Genomic DNA, 15,457 nt, shown 5'->3' on the forward strand with positions numbered 1-15,457 from the left:
AACAAAATGTTGCGTCCTAGCCAAAGCAATGAAAGCAGGGTAGTTTTTCTCTCTCTCCACTGTCTCCTTTTACCCGGAAATGCCATTCCCAACTTAAAAGTGAAAGCTGCCTAGAGGGAAACTAGAACGTAAAGCGGATGCCTCCTCATGTAAAGTAGAAAGAGAAAGGGACTAAGAAATAGTATTGATCTTGCATGGAGGGGTGTGGACAGAGGGGTAACACGGTGCTGGTTGATTTGCTCTTGTGCTGTCAGGTAGGAAAGTCATTCATAATAGTTTCATACCTTCCCCATTCCGTTTTACACTCTCCCTGCAGTAGGGTCTTCCTTGCATAAAAAGGATGTCACTGTCTATTGTTTTATTGACTGCACTTGCCGCACTGCTTTTAATGGTAGTCATTAAGTGTATATTCTTCTCTACACGCTTCTGTAATTGAGGAGCTTGTTCATCTCTAACAGGGCCGGACTGGGAACCCAAACCGGCCCCGGCAAAGTGCTCGGCCGGCCCCCTGAGGGGGAGCTTGGGGGTGCCACCGAGCTCTTTGCCGGGGCCGGTTTTCGGTCGATTTTGCTACAGGGACGATTTTGCAGCTATGCTGCATAAACGGCCCTGTAACAAAAACGGCCCCCAGGGGCCCAAAACCGGCCCCCACCCTTGCGGCGTACCGGGGGATTGCCCGGTGCCCGCAACGGCCAGTCTCTGCGTCATTCACTTTTTTCCATCATGGTGACACCATCTGCTGTGATGCTGTCGCTGCTTTCACTTTATTATAAAGGGTGTGAAATCTTAAATTTTTACTTGACAGAATATGTAAAAGGCAGCAAAGATTGTTCCCCATGTGGTACAATCTCCAATCGAGGGAACCATCCCCATTGGAAAGCAAATGGTTAGCATTCTATGTTTTTCCTGGGGTAACCGTATGAGGAAATACTGCTTCCAGCTATGCAATTTTTTGTGCTATACAGAATGGAACTTGCTCTGGTTTGGAGGGGATTTTCTCCATTACTGATTTTAGTGTCTGTGGGCTAATTGTAGGTGTGGACCGACTGGAGCATTTCTTGCAGGTTGGACTGTTAATGTTTGCATGACAAACTGAACAATGTGTCTGTATAGCCGTCTTTGTATAGTGTACTGACTTCATCCACTAGTAGTGTATCTATCTCAGGATGTGGAGTGTATGTCGCTAATACCAGCCGGGTCGCTCCTTCTGTCCTGAGTGGACCGAGTCTTACCACAGATGTTGTTTGTGGGAGTGCGACATTAAACCAGTTTCTGTGTTACTGATAAATTAAAGGGACTTCAGTGTCTTCGTATGTAATGTATTCTTCCGGTCGTTCAACGACAATGTATGTGTGAACATTTTTAGACTGTGGATCTGCAGGCAGGAACTGAACCCAAGAATATAATACTCTGATCTGAACACTTTGTGTGCCTCAGTCACGAAGGTAACACAGCCACCTGTTGTGGGTACGCCGTGTTCTAACAATTTTATAGTTACTGCTTGTCTGTAGTTTTCTGTAATGTTGAGAGTATTTGCAAATTCATCTTCCCCCGAAACCCGAACCATGACTTGCATGGTGAGGCATTCTCAAAAGGAGAAGAAGAAACGTTTTAGGAAGTAGGGGTTTTGCACAAGCTGGGAACCTTTCATCCTTACAAGCTTATTTAAACCTTCAGCCAATACATAGGATATATCTGCTCAGCTGAGGCAGATCTCCCTTCCCACTTCAGATGTCTCTGAAAAGTGTAAGTAGTGTTTTCTGAGAAAGCACGACTGAACTACTCAGATTTTAACTGTTAATATAAGAACCAAACCAACGTTGGCCACGCCATGTCGTATAGTTCCTAGGAATATCCAGAACCTGAGTGTGGACCACTTAAACTGATGGCTTGGTGTCCAAACAGACTCCGGACACCCCCACAGGATACGTCAACCATTAGACCAGCTAGCTCTACAGTGCCACTACCACTCCCCTGTATCTTATAGTGGTGCAGGTAGCTTCTGGCAACCACTGAACATGACAACCCCGATTCCTCACGGATTGTGGAAAACAGTGCAGTACTTTTCATTCAATTACTCTTGCTTACTTTTTCTCAGAAAATACAGAGAATGGTGATTAGGACGTTTTCAATAAGTATTTATTGGTGCAGCGTCAGTCTTGTGTAAAACATATTTGCTGCGACAATCAGGAGACAGAAGCATATGAAAGAAATAACAAGTACCAATATAGTAAACAGTAGATACATTTCTACTATAGTGCAATAAAGATGAACATATACAGTTCAGATAAGACAGTAGCACTTGCATACTCCTATAATGCGCGCCCTACGTAATTTGCCTAATTGTACCTAGCCTGGATATGGAGGTGTAGCATGTATATGTGTGTAGATAGCCAAGATTCCCCTAGGGAAGAGCCAGCCCCCTTACTTGATGGTAGAGATTGAAGGACTCCGACTCTGCCCCGAGGACGACACCCAGCAAGGGATGTCAGACCGCTGCATGTCGAAGATTCAGCATGCAGGACCCCGTGCCAGCTTGGAAGGAATTCTCCTATAACTTGCACAGGGGAATAAGGGTCTTATATACTAAAGTGGTAATTCCAGAGTTTCTTCTAGAATCAATATGTTTTGAAAACAATCATAAACGTTTTGAAAACAATCATAAATGTTTTTCAAAACAATGCAAATATGCACAGCAGGCCTGTTGGCCAAGGATGAAAAAGGTGGTGATCCTTATACAGAATAAGTAAGCAGTGCCTGAGGACATGTTTATGTACGTCAGGTACAGGGATTATGACAAAATACTAGGGGCCCGATTCACATAAGTAAATAAGTTAGGATTCCTAATTTTTCTACTCCTAAATGCCTTTTGTGAATACCGAAAGTCGTAAAGTTAGGATTTTGTCTCAGATTACTTTTGTGTATCTGGCCCTAAGAGCCTGGTGTCAAAGAGATAGGAGCAAACTACTAGGTAAAAGGTCACCTATACAGAACCGTTATTGTCGTGTGGCTGGGACAATGTATGTAAAAACTGGCATACAGGACAGGACTAGCGTAAAATACATGACCCACACTTCTGTCATTGAGGAGCTTGTTAATTTCTAAGTCTTCTCTGCGTCATTTACTTTTTTCCATCAAAGGTGACAACATCTGCTGTGATGCTGTCGCCGCTTTCACTTTATTGTAAAGGATGTGTAATCCTAAATTCTTACTTGACGGAATATTCTGTTGGATAACAAGGACTTTGTTTGCTTTATATTATTCAATAAAAATTGGATTAATTGAAAAAAGTCTCCAAGTGGACTTTACTGTGATTTGTGATTATTCCTGTAAGTGCATTTATAAGGCTAATCCACCAGTATGATTCCACAAGCCTAAAACGTGTGTCTTCAGATAAGTTGGGGGGGGCTTTTATATCTTTCTATTGGCGCCACCCCTTCTGAATGCAAAGGAGAAATTTCCGGAAAAGACCTGAGAAATAGGTTGTCTATTTTATCTGAAACACATATGAATGTGTAGAGCCAGGGAGAAGCAATGTCACAATTTGAATAGTCGCTTACATTCTAGACTGGTGTGAATGAATACACAAGTGGGTGCCTGAATAATTAGATGAGAGTATGGATTGATGAAGAGGGGAGTGAGTGCCTGGAAGGGGAAATAGCTATGATGGTGTACGTTTTGATGTCCAAACGCAGGGTGCTGTAGGGGTTTCATTCAAACCAATGGCAGGGGTGCTCTCCTCTTCCTCTGCTGCTGCCGCCCACTTACTAATGTCTGAACTCCCCAATCATCTTTCCACCCACCCAGTCCCTCACCTATTCACCCCTTCATGACTCACCCATCCCTCCCATGGCCTGAGTGATTGTAGGTTGGAGGGATTCTGTACCACTGGACACAGTGCCTGTTGGTGTTAGGGCTCCTGTACACCTGTGTCTCAGTGTTAGCAGGTGTGAGGTGTGTTACAGACCTCAGTGTCTGCAGGTGTGATGTATGGTCCAGGTTTTAATATCTGCAGATGTGAGGGTTGCTGTACATCCAAGGTTCAGTATTTGCTAGTGTTAGGGGACGGTATGTTTGAGTCCAAATGGCTGCAAGTATGAGGGATTCTCCAAACCTTAGTGCCTACAAGTGAGGGGTGAACAAAGCCTCAGCTTTTGTGGATGTGAAAGATGCTTTTAGCCTCAGTATCTGCAGGTTTGAGGTGCCATGTTTCCTGAGCCCTTGACTTCCAGTGTAATTTTTAGGTCTCGCTGAGTCAGCGCGTATGCGCACGCATGCTCCCAAAGCGGCGACCAGCTTGCTAGAACGCACAACAAGCACGCGCACTGCTGCACCTGTATCCCTTGCGTTGTATCCCTGTCATTTTCATTATGTGGGCTCGACTTGCTTCGGCGTTTTTTTCACGTCTTGTCCTTGTTCACTCTTCGTTGTTTGCCTTTGTCCCCTACCGCTTTCCACTTACATCTGTCTCCCATGTTGTGTTGTTTTCCAGTAGGCCATGGTTTCACAGCATTAACAATCATGTTACTGAGAAAATAGCTGGAGGTTAGCTAGTGCTTACTTTTGACGTGAAACGTTTTTTACATGTCATAATTCACAAAGAAGCTCAAATTGCTCATGTTAGAGGCAGAATTTGTTTAACATGAGTGTTTTATTGCAAACTAGAAGTTCGTCTTGTTACTTTAGTTTATGTTTTTAAGGTATAAACCGTACTTCTCACCACACGTGTCAACACCCTCTTTTTTCTGAGAATGTTACATTTAATTGTTTGCACATGTACATGTACCGCGCCCGAACCGTACACAGCTCCTTAAGAACAAAACCTGTGCACACACATCCAATTAAACATATATTATGTCAATTTATGAATTTCATCTGAAAAAAAGTAGTTGACGTCTGTTCTTATTTCTTTTTTCTTTTTTAATACTCGTACTAAACAGCGCCAACCGACACATGTTTCGTCAAAGTATAATACACTCCGACTCTTCAGGGCTGGAGATAAAACAAAATCTATACAATACTGACTATTCTAGCCAGAATATCAGTTACATACATCATCCCTCTGGATGCAATAGAGTACATTACACAATTCTTAGTGATGCAATAGTACATCGTCAAAAGGAAGATTTCCCGAAGGCTTGAGAATCTTGAGTGAACATGCAAGAAAGACGCAGAATGTGACGTCTGTACATTTTGTTTATAGGGTTATGCTACACACTGTTTGCTGGGTGTCATATTCTGAAGACCTATTGACACCTGATTAAAAGTATTGCATTGTCATTGCTAAAGAATCAATAATTTTTCCTTTATTTACATTTCTTATTCCAACATCACATTTTTGTGATAACCAGTACAGAAATTCAAATATAAGTGCGCAATCAAGTGCCACCCATGTGACATGGGAAAAAGTGCGAGAGAAAGATCATAAAAGATGAGAAAAGATAATACGAGAGATAGAGCTACCACCTGTACCCTTGTGTACTACACACCGTTACAATTCTTGATGCAGTGTGTGGTGAAAAATGGGAATATCATTCCTAAAGTATCGGCATGCCAGTACATACCTTCCTTCAATCAGAAGCGAATGGTTTCCTTACTGATTATTAAAAACAAGGGGAGATTCCCAATTACTACCCATTAAGTATAACCAGCGGTAACCCGCTTATTGGTTACATCATATTCCAAGTTCCAAGTACATTTTTTGTGTGACTTATTAAAAAGCTGCTTACCACTAAACCGGTGATAATTCCAACCCGGTTAGGGTTTCCGTAGATTGTCCCGTTTCGTATGTAGCTGAGGATTCACAATCGCTGCCCAACGCAAACCAGGCCCATGGGAAATTACACAGCTCCTTCATACACCGCAAACCCCGCAGGACTCCGTCAGAGGGCACCCGTGATTCCTCTTACGGCTCCCCCAATGCGCCCCAGAATTAACAGAGAGAACTGCGGACGCGCGCCGGACTCCACGAACCCCAAACGAGACAGCTTTGTCAATGACCCCCCCTCCTTACACCAACCCCCAACCATGACGTAACTATACCAACGCACCACAGCAGTCACACCTCGACCCACACAGAGATCCGTGCTTGTGCCACCTAAAACGTACACATGGCCACTGTTCCACCCAATAAGCACACAGCTCAGCATCGTACGCCCCCTTTACACAATCTGATCTCTCCTGTCTGCTGGTGCACCCCAGTCCTCACACGGCTCTATTCTACTGAGACTTCCAAACACTCACAAGAAAATGTTTTGTGGCGGGAGGAAGGAGCATAGGTGTCGTTAATGCAGCGGGTACAGTGGCACCAAGGGTCAGGGGTGTGACATACCCATTGCACCTCATTTCCAGCTGTCTTTTGCTACACAAATTAGGCGGGAGTCCATTTCCTTGATTTCACTCAAACCCAGGGCTTTCTTGCTACTCCACTAGGTAAGGCCTCAGGGGCGACAGTAAGGGCAGAAAAAATATAACCATTGAAATCCAGCACACAGAGATTATTTTGTTAAAATAAATCAAGTGCAGGTGCCCAAAACTCTTCTTAGCAAGTCAGTGTCCACTTCCCCTTACTGCTTCCACCCACTTCCATCACTGGCATGCCCATTAACTGCATAGAGAATTCAAAAGCTAGATTGTAGTGAGCAGGAACAGAAAAAAGCATTGGCAAAGCCAATAGGTCTCGCTTTTGGGACCTTATAAGTATTTAGCTATGCAGCACAATATCCTTGGTGCAACAACATCACCTGTTGCAAGGCTAAACACTTATAAGGTCCCAAAGGCAAGACCAATTGGCTATGCCAATGCTTGTTGAGAGGTGCTCCTAAGTGGCTTTTTTGATACATTATGGTCTATGCCCAGATTCAAACGAGCAACTTGGGGTGGCCGAAGCTTTGTGTTAGTAGCAACAAAAGTCTGGAATATGTTTCCTTTGCATATCAAAGCCTTGCCTAAATTATTGGCCTCCAGGAAGGCCTTGAAGAATTAGTTATTTAACACTGCATAAGGTCCCTTATCCTTGGGTTCTTCACACACCCCGGGTATTCTAGCACCTAAAGAAACCATTTAACATAACATCTACCTTGTCAATCAAATTAGGTGAGAAATATCAAGAAACATAGTTTAATGTACTGATAGAAATTCTGTAATACCTAAATACCCTGGTTCTTTCTTTAAAGTGGATTGCGCTTTTCTCAATATGACTACCACCTGCCCCTCCAGTCCCGCAGGATTTTATGCTCCCTACTGCTGGCATCAGGGTGCCACTCAGCTATGCCACTGTTTCTGCACACAGGGGCCTTATATTCCATTCTGTACATCCTTTGTGAGGGATCTTCTCCCTCGCTTTGCAGCCAGACTTCACCAGCTCCTCTGTCTGGCGGCCTCTGCGGTTGGTACTGAGTGCTGATGCAAGTGTTGTCCCTCTCTGGGCCCCTCCTCCCCTCTGTTCGCTGCTTAGAAGGTCTCTTGCTCCTTTCAAGCTCCCTGGCTCGCATGTGCTGACGGGCTTGCTCCTTTTCCAGCATCTCCTCTTCCCAATTGGCTCTCTGTTCGAAGATGCTGGCCATAATCCACACATGCTCAGACCCTTTCCTGCCCTTTGTAGGTTCTGTCTTGGGCCCTGGACTGTAGGACCCCATGCATCCTCTATCAGTCCTGGGTTCCATCTTATGTCCTGGATTGTAAAACCCCATGATGTCTTTGTCCCTCTGTCTAGAGTTGGGTTCATCGCTTGCATGGGATGGTGTGGAGCGCGTGGGTCTAGAAGTCTCATGCAGGTCAAGTCCACTAGAGCAGAAATACCTGAAAGGATTCTAAAATAGAAGATCAGATTATACATTTGGGACCCATTTTCATCTTATATATCCTTTTAAGCAGTTAAATTCAGTAAACTGAATACTTCACCATTAAACCTGCCCTCCTTGCCAGCAGATGCTTTCCCTGGGAAGTCTCTGTTGGTGTGTCACAGGTGAAAGATGTGGAATTTATATATTCATTGTGGAATGACATGTCTGGGGATCAACTGGCCACATCAGCTGACAGACCTCACTGGCACATTGCAAACCTTGTTAACTACACAGCAGTAGCAGTTGGTTTACAAGTCTGTCTCCCGGCCTCTTCCTTCTTCTCTTCTTGCACAGTCTTGCATCTTTTCTACCCTTATTAAAGTATAACACACTCATTCTACTTACAGAATGGTAGGTATTTATGTTAAAAGAGTTTCTGATAGTAAAAGAATTAGGTTGCAGGTCAGGCTAGTTTATTCATGCTTTGTTCATGGCTTTAGGAGGCTTAATGAAGAGGATGCTTCGATTTTTAGGTTCTAGGAGATGTCAAATAGGGGGGACAATAATCAATGCCCCCCTTCTTGGCAGGTAATTAACTTAGGTAAATATATCTCCCTATATTGAGACAGGCTGAGAAATATTCAGTGGCAACCAGCAACTTAAAGGGGTTGGGGGGCCCAGCAGTGTGAGGGTGTCAGACAAAAGAAAAAACATTAATACATTAAAAAAAATACTTACCTGTAGGTCGGCTGCCGCCTCTCGGTCCTCTTCGTCTCCTTCTCGAGGCAGAAACAGGAAGCACCCAGGCTTCCAGACTCCCCTAGCCAATCTCGATGCTGTATCAGCAGTGTTGTAATTGGTCTAAGTGCTGTGGTTCAGTGCTCAGAGAGGGACTGGGGGCCTGGGCATGTTCTTCACCCAGGCTGTACTACATCCTGGGTAAAGAACATGCAAAGTGCCCTTGACCGGCCGGCCGAAGAGGGCTGACCAAACAGTCCTGCACGCTTAAGTTAGGGCCTACCACTCCTTCCCTGTTCCTGTTAGAGCCAGTCCGCCCTACCCCTGACTAGCAGAGCCACGGAAAAATAAAAGGATAATAACATTCGTTATTATCCTTTTATTTTTCAACTGCTCACAGAGCCCCTGGAAATGTTAGTATTTACTACCTCATACAAAATGTTGATTTGGTTTCGTGATTCTGTAATATAGACAGGGATTACTACGTAATTATATGTTTTTGATAGGTGACTTACTTTTGGCATTAAGAGCCTTGTGTTCCCACCCCCATTCAATGCCACTGCTAAACAAACAATTTACTTACCTTTGTGAATTCTCTTTCTGGTGGATATACAATCTACATCCAAACAAAGAGAGATGGAATTTTTACTCCACTCTTATTACCAAGGGGTAATCAAATAAACAACAAAAGAGTGAAGCCGAGTTGACAAAGGCTAGAAAGTGGAATCACTCATGTTTTTTTAGAAGGGTCCTCACTCACCAACCTAGTTGGTGACATGCTTCATCATAGGACCCCCACCAGAGAGGCCGAATGCCTCCCCGGTGTGCTACGACGCCTGATTACAGCGGAGCAGGATTTTGTGATTGTTGGGTGCAAGTGCTGGTGCAGTGAGTGGTACTAAAATAGCCTATACTACTCCTTAAAAACATTTTTAATGATAGGGTAGTATGACTAGAGTACAAAATAGTGCTTGGTGGACGTTAGAACTGATTTAATTGGTCAGTTACATCCGTACATGATTAAGCCATTGTATGCAAGTGGCGAGGCTTTCCTCAGGACCGTGGACCATGGCGGTATGCGCACGCTAAGGCGCATCCTGACCTATGGCCCAAATAAGAACCAGACTACTCATGGTTCTCACAAAAAATCACATTCAGTACTTGTGAAAGCGCGACCAATCTGTACAGTAAAGATCACAGTGTGGAGCAGTTGGGGGACGACCTTGCGGAGCCGCCAGAAATCCCTGAACTTACCTACGTGATTAAGACTGAAACTCCTCGAAAGTTGGTGACGAACCTCTATAAAATAGCAATGTCCCATAGGGAGAACCAATACACAACTGCGTGGTTGGCGTGGCAAAGAGATTTGCAGATTTCAATAGAAGATGATATGTGGCGATACTGCTGCGATAACACTAGGCGTATCTCACTGAATGGCAAACATAGGCTGGTCCACTTCAAATTTCTTAATAGGGTCTATTACACCCCAGAACGCTTATGTAGATATGGCCTCCGAGAAGAGGCAGAATGCGAGAGGTGTCATGCGCTAGTGGCAGACTTCCTACACCTAGCATGGTCAGGCAGGCATTCCGGGGTGACATTTTCGAAGAGTTGAGTGAAATAGCTGAGGTTGCGCTAGACTTGGATCCTGCGGTCGCGCTTTTGGGATACACCAGAAAGCTGCCCAAGGCGACCCGCAGACTGGTGGAAATGGGCATGCTGATTGCTAAACGGGAGGTCGCTCTGTGTTGGTTGAGAGGTCCGACACCCACGGTGAAAAGTTGGAGGCGGGATATGCTGCACTGCTGCACGGAGTCTGAAAACTATAATGAGCTGCTAACCGCCCGAAAAACTTTTCGGGGTTGTTCCAGACACATATTAGTGGCAGGGGTGAAGGGGAGGAGGCCGCTTCCTGTGGCGTGGGGGGAAACGCAACATGAAGATACAGCATGATGTAAGGAGCTCATCTAAGTGTCCGTGTGCTGGCTGCCTGGGAGTGATGTTACAATAAAGATGTTCAGATGGAGACAATGGAACTGAGCGCCGCCTGCCCCCTTATCGGGTTGTTGTTTAAACGGCTGGGTATTTATTGAAAAGTGGGAGAGAGCCTTACAGCTTCGTAGCTCAGCACTGTATACGATGTTTTTGGGGGGAGGGTTGGGGCGATTCAATGGAACGTTGTCACTTTAACTCTGTCAACTCAATAAAATATTTAACAAAAAAAAAAAGATCACAGTGACAAAGCATCAACATAGAACATAACACATACGTCAATAATCTTTGCTGCATACTGGAAACATATAGTGATTCAAAGTGCCCGTAGGTATGTGACTTTCAATGTAACCACCATCACCTCTCTTACATTGCGAGATGTGCGGGTTGGGCAGCCTAGAATTACCCCCTGTGTGGGTTTCTAGGCATTATCACGTACTCGTAGGAATACTCTGCCGATGTCTTTATATCGGGTAATTATGCTCAAAGCCAGTAAATCGAAACAAAGTGAATTTTATAGTGACCGGAAACCGGCATGACATATTAGTCTATCTTAAAGACTCCTCGGAAAAACAACCAAGATTCTGACGCTTACATGTAAGGAGAGGTGGAATTACCGCTTGGGTCCTGGTGTTGTAAATTGGCAGCGATCGGGGTTAGCATTTAGCTGAAGCCATCTTGTATTCGGCAGCCATCTTGTCTGCCATGTGCTCACCATGTGCTCTGTCTTTCCTTGCTGTCGTTTACTCTTGCACTCTGCTTATAGACAGACTATATTTAGGCTCTGCTACTCTGCACATGCGCAGAGGAGACTGTGACTGTTCGTACACCTGTTCTAGTTTGTAAATGTCAGGTTATTCTTACCGGAGTCAGCAAACTGCTAGCTCCTCCCTACTGTTGACTGTGCATTTCTGTATGACCTTTTATGTATGTAATCCTTCTGTTCTGTACTTGTACCGCCTTCTTTTGAGCCCATGCTCCTTCTGTTCAGTGTACTACTTCATACCCTACCGTAGAGTGTTGTGTGAATGTAGTTCCACCTCTTGAGTTTAATAAAGTACTTTGTTTTATATTTCAGTTTCCGTGCCAACTTCTCCCTATTGGTCTGAGGACTTTGTGCAGAGAAGGGCGAACCCCTAGCACTGGTAGGCCTAGCTGAGGCTCACCCCAGCAAATTGGCGCCCAACCAGTGGGGCTCATCGGCGACTCGGATGCCCGAAGGAGTGGTCGAAACAAAGGATTGGAATCTCGCTGCGGACGATCACTTCCCGAGGAAACCTGCGTCTTGGCAACCACACGTTTTTCCTCTCTTTCTGATCTGACCCTCCAGGTGGTGCCAGTCCTCGACTGAGATATCTTCTGTTGATTCGCCATGCAGTGACCGTTTGGTTGATTCAAGAACTTGGGAGTTGGAATCTGGACATTTGGGATTGGTTAGGTCGTTGATGCGACGCTTGCTGTTTTGGTTTGGAATTTGTATTGGCCAATTTTGGAATCTGTTATTGGGAATATATAAATTGCAATTCATATAGGATGGTAATGAGAAGAATTTTCTCTACTTTGAATAAGATTTGAATGGCACAACGTACAAGCGTACTTTAAGTGCCACTTTGCGTACAATACTGCATATACTGCACTGTTTTCGGCATGCCTGTTTCTAGCACACTTCGTAGAACGTGTTGCTTTTGTGGTGGTACCAGTTTATGTCTTGATGAAACACAACCGGCCACCCTTGGAGGGGACGCCTAATAGGGACATGTATATTAAGTATGGTATTTCTTCTATAATGTACAGCACGTTATGTAATAAATATACTAGTAAGAATCCTGAGTTGCGTTGGCCTATGCATGGGTCATTTGATTTACGAAAGATTCAGTATGTGGAACAATGTATGTTTAAGCGAAAGACTAGGTAAGATATGTTTGACTGTGTACGAATGTGGGAGAAAGAAGTGCGTGAACGAATGAAGCGAGAGGAAGCCTTGGTCGAAAAAGAACAACAAAAAAGTATTTAGCCGAAAGCATTAGAGTTGAAAAATAAAGAAATGAACAAAATAAAAGAGAGAGAAGATAGAGAGCTTCATTTGCAGGTAACTGGCCAATACGCTGTTCGGCGACCCCTCTATCCTATCCTTAGTAAAACGCAAGATGATTTCTTGTTGTTAGATCGTTCTCTGCCGCCGTATACTCTTCCTTCTGCTCCTCATGAGTCAGATGAAGACTCTGCTTCAGAGCAAGAGAATTGCTAAAAACACAGTTGATGGACAGAATGTAGAACAATGTCATACATTCACCCCAGTACAAGGATCTGGGCCTAAATCCATCGTTTTTTTGCACTCCACACCACCCTGGGTTAGACACTGGCTATATGCAAATCAGCTCTGACCCTGTGCCTCATGGGAACAGTCCAGTCCGAACTACCAAGCCATGTCTTTCCCAGACCGGAATCAAGCATCCAAGGACCGGGATAGCTTGACTCCAGTGGTGTGGAGAGCCTGGGACTCACGTCTGAGCATACCCAGCCCACTCAGGGTGAAAATTGCTAAAAACACAGTTGATGGACAGAATGTAGAACAATGTCATACATTCACCCCAGTACAAGGATCTGGGCCTAAATCCATCGTTTTTTTGCACTCCACACCACCCTGGGTTAGACACTGGCTATATGCAAATCAGCTCTGACCCTGTGCCTCATGGGAACAGTCCAGTCCGAACTACCAAGCCATGTCTTTCCCAGACCGGAATCAAGCATCCAAGGACCGGTTTCTGGCTATCAGCCTTCATCAGCCTGGATAGCTTGACTCCAGTGGTTTGGAGAGCCTGGGACTCACGTCTGAGCATACCCAGCCCACTCAGGGTGAAAATTGCTAAAAACACAGTTGATGGACAGAATGTAGAACAATGTCATACATTCACCCCAGTACAAGGATCTGGGCCTAAATCCATCGTTTTTTTGCACTCCACACCACCCTGGGTTAGACACTGGCTATATGCAAATCAGCTCTGAGCCTGTGCCTCATGGGAACAGTCCAGTCCGAACTACCAAGCCATGTCTTTCCCAGACCGGAATCAAGCATCCAAGGACCGGTTTCTGGCTATCAGCCTTCATCAGCCTGGATAGCTTTACTCCAGTGGTGTGGAGAGCCTGGGACTCACGTCTGAGCATACCCAGCCCACTCAGGGTGAAAATTGCTAAAAACACAGTTGATGGACAGAATGTAGAACAATGTCATACATTCACCCCAGTACAAGGATCTGGGCCTAAATCCATCGTTTTTTTGCACTCCACACCACCCTGGGTTAGACACTGGCTATATGCAAATCAGCTCTGACCCTGTGCCTCATGGGAACAGTCCAGTCCGAACTACCAAGCCATGTCTTTCCCAGACCGGAATCAAGCATCCAAGGACCGGTTTCTGGCTATCAGCCTTCATCAGCCTGGATAGCTTGACTCCAGTGGTGTGGAGAGCCTGGGACTCACGTCTGAGCATACCCAGCCCACTCAGGGTGAAAATTGCTAAAAACACAGTTGATGGACAGAATGTAGAACAATCTCATACATTCACCCCAGTACAAGGATCTGGGCCTAAATCCATCGTTTTTTTGCACTCCACACCACCCTGGGTTAGACACTGGCTATATGCAAATCAGCTCTGACCCTGTGCCTCATGGGAACAGTCCAGTCCGAACTACCAAGCCATGTCTTTCCCAGACCGGAATCAAGCATCCAAGGACCGGTTTCTGGCTATCAGCCTTCATCAGCCTGGATAGCTTGACTCCAGTGGTGTGGAGAGCCTGGGACTCACGTCTGAGCATACCCAGCCCACTCAGGGTGAAAATTGCTAAAAACACAGTTGATGGACAGAATGTAGAACAATGTCATACATTCACCCCAGTACAAGAATCTGGGCCTAAATCCATCGTTTTTTTGCACTCCACACCACCCTGGGTTAGACACTGGCTATATGCAAATCAGCTCTGACCCTGTGCCTCATGGGAACAGTCCAGTCCGAACTACCAAGCCATGTCTTTCCCAGACCGGAATCAAGCATCCAAGGACCGGTTTCTGGCTATCAGCCTTCATCAGCCTGGATAGCTTGACTCCAGTGGTGTGGAGAGCCTGGGACTCACGTCTGAGCATCCCCAGCACACTCAGGGTGAAATTGCAAAAAACACAGTTGATGGACAGAATGTAGAACAATGTCATACATTCACCCCAGTACAAGGATCTGGGCCTAAATCCATTGTTTTTTTGCACTCCACACCACCCTGGGTTAGACACTGGCTATATGCAAATCAGCTCTGACCCTGTGCCTCATGTCTTTCCCAGACCGGAATCAAGCATCCAAGGACCGGTTTCTGGCTATCAGCCTTTATCAACTGTGTTTTTAGCAATTTTCACCCTGAGTGGGCTGGGTATGCTCAGACGTGAGTCCCAGGCTCTCCACACCACTGGAGTCAAGCTATCCAGGCTGATGAAGGCTGATAGCCAGAAACCGGTCCTTGGATGCTTGATTCCGGTCTGGGAAAGACATGGCTTGGTAGTTCGGACTGGACTGTTCCCATGAGGCACAGGGTCAGAGCTGATTTGCATATAGCCAGTGTCTAACCCAGGGTGGTGTGGAGTGCAAAAAAACGATGGATTTAGGCCCAGATCCTTGTATTGGGGTGAATGTATGACATTGTTCTACATTCTGTCCATCAACTGTGTTTTTAGCAATTTTCACCCTGAGTGGGCTGGGTATGCTCAGAGGTGAGTCCACGATTTTAGTGGCCAGTCATTGACAGATAACACGGGCAGGCACCTGTTTGTCGATAAATATGTCGCCAACCTGTTGCCAGAAATAGCTAGTCGCCTAAAGGCCAGTGAGAGTTCATGGACTACCTCTTCTCCGATTTCTCTTTTGACTATGGCTCAGTATCATGAACGGCAGGAGTTAGAAG

General features: G+C 45.3%; 1 long non-coding RNA gene across 1 annotated transcript in view; it reads left to right on the forward strand.

The window, feature by feature from the left end:
• LOC144828326 (uncharacterized) overlaps positions 1 to 11,634 on the forward strand; it is a 48,638-nt gene extending 37,004 nt beyond the window's left edge. The window contains exon 3 of the long non-coding RNA XR_013610424.1: positions 11,593 to 11,634. This is a non-coding gene — a long non-coding RNA (uncharacterized LOC144828326). The remainder of the gene's footprint in view (positions 1 to 11,592) is intronic.
• The last annotated feature ends 3,823 nt before the right edge of the window (positions 11,635 to 15,457 follow it).

The sequence above is a fragment of the Lissotriton helveticus genome, chromosome 4_1, assembly GCF_964261635.1.
Source record: "Lissotriton helveticus chromosome 4_1, aLisHel1.1, whole genome shotgun sequence".
NCBI classification, from domain to species: domain Eukaryota; kingdom Metazoa; phylum Chordata; class Amphibia; order Caudata; family Salamandridae; genus Lissotriton; species Lissotriton helveticus.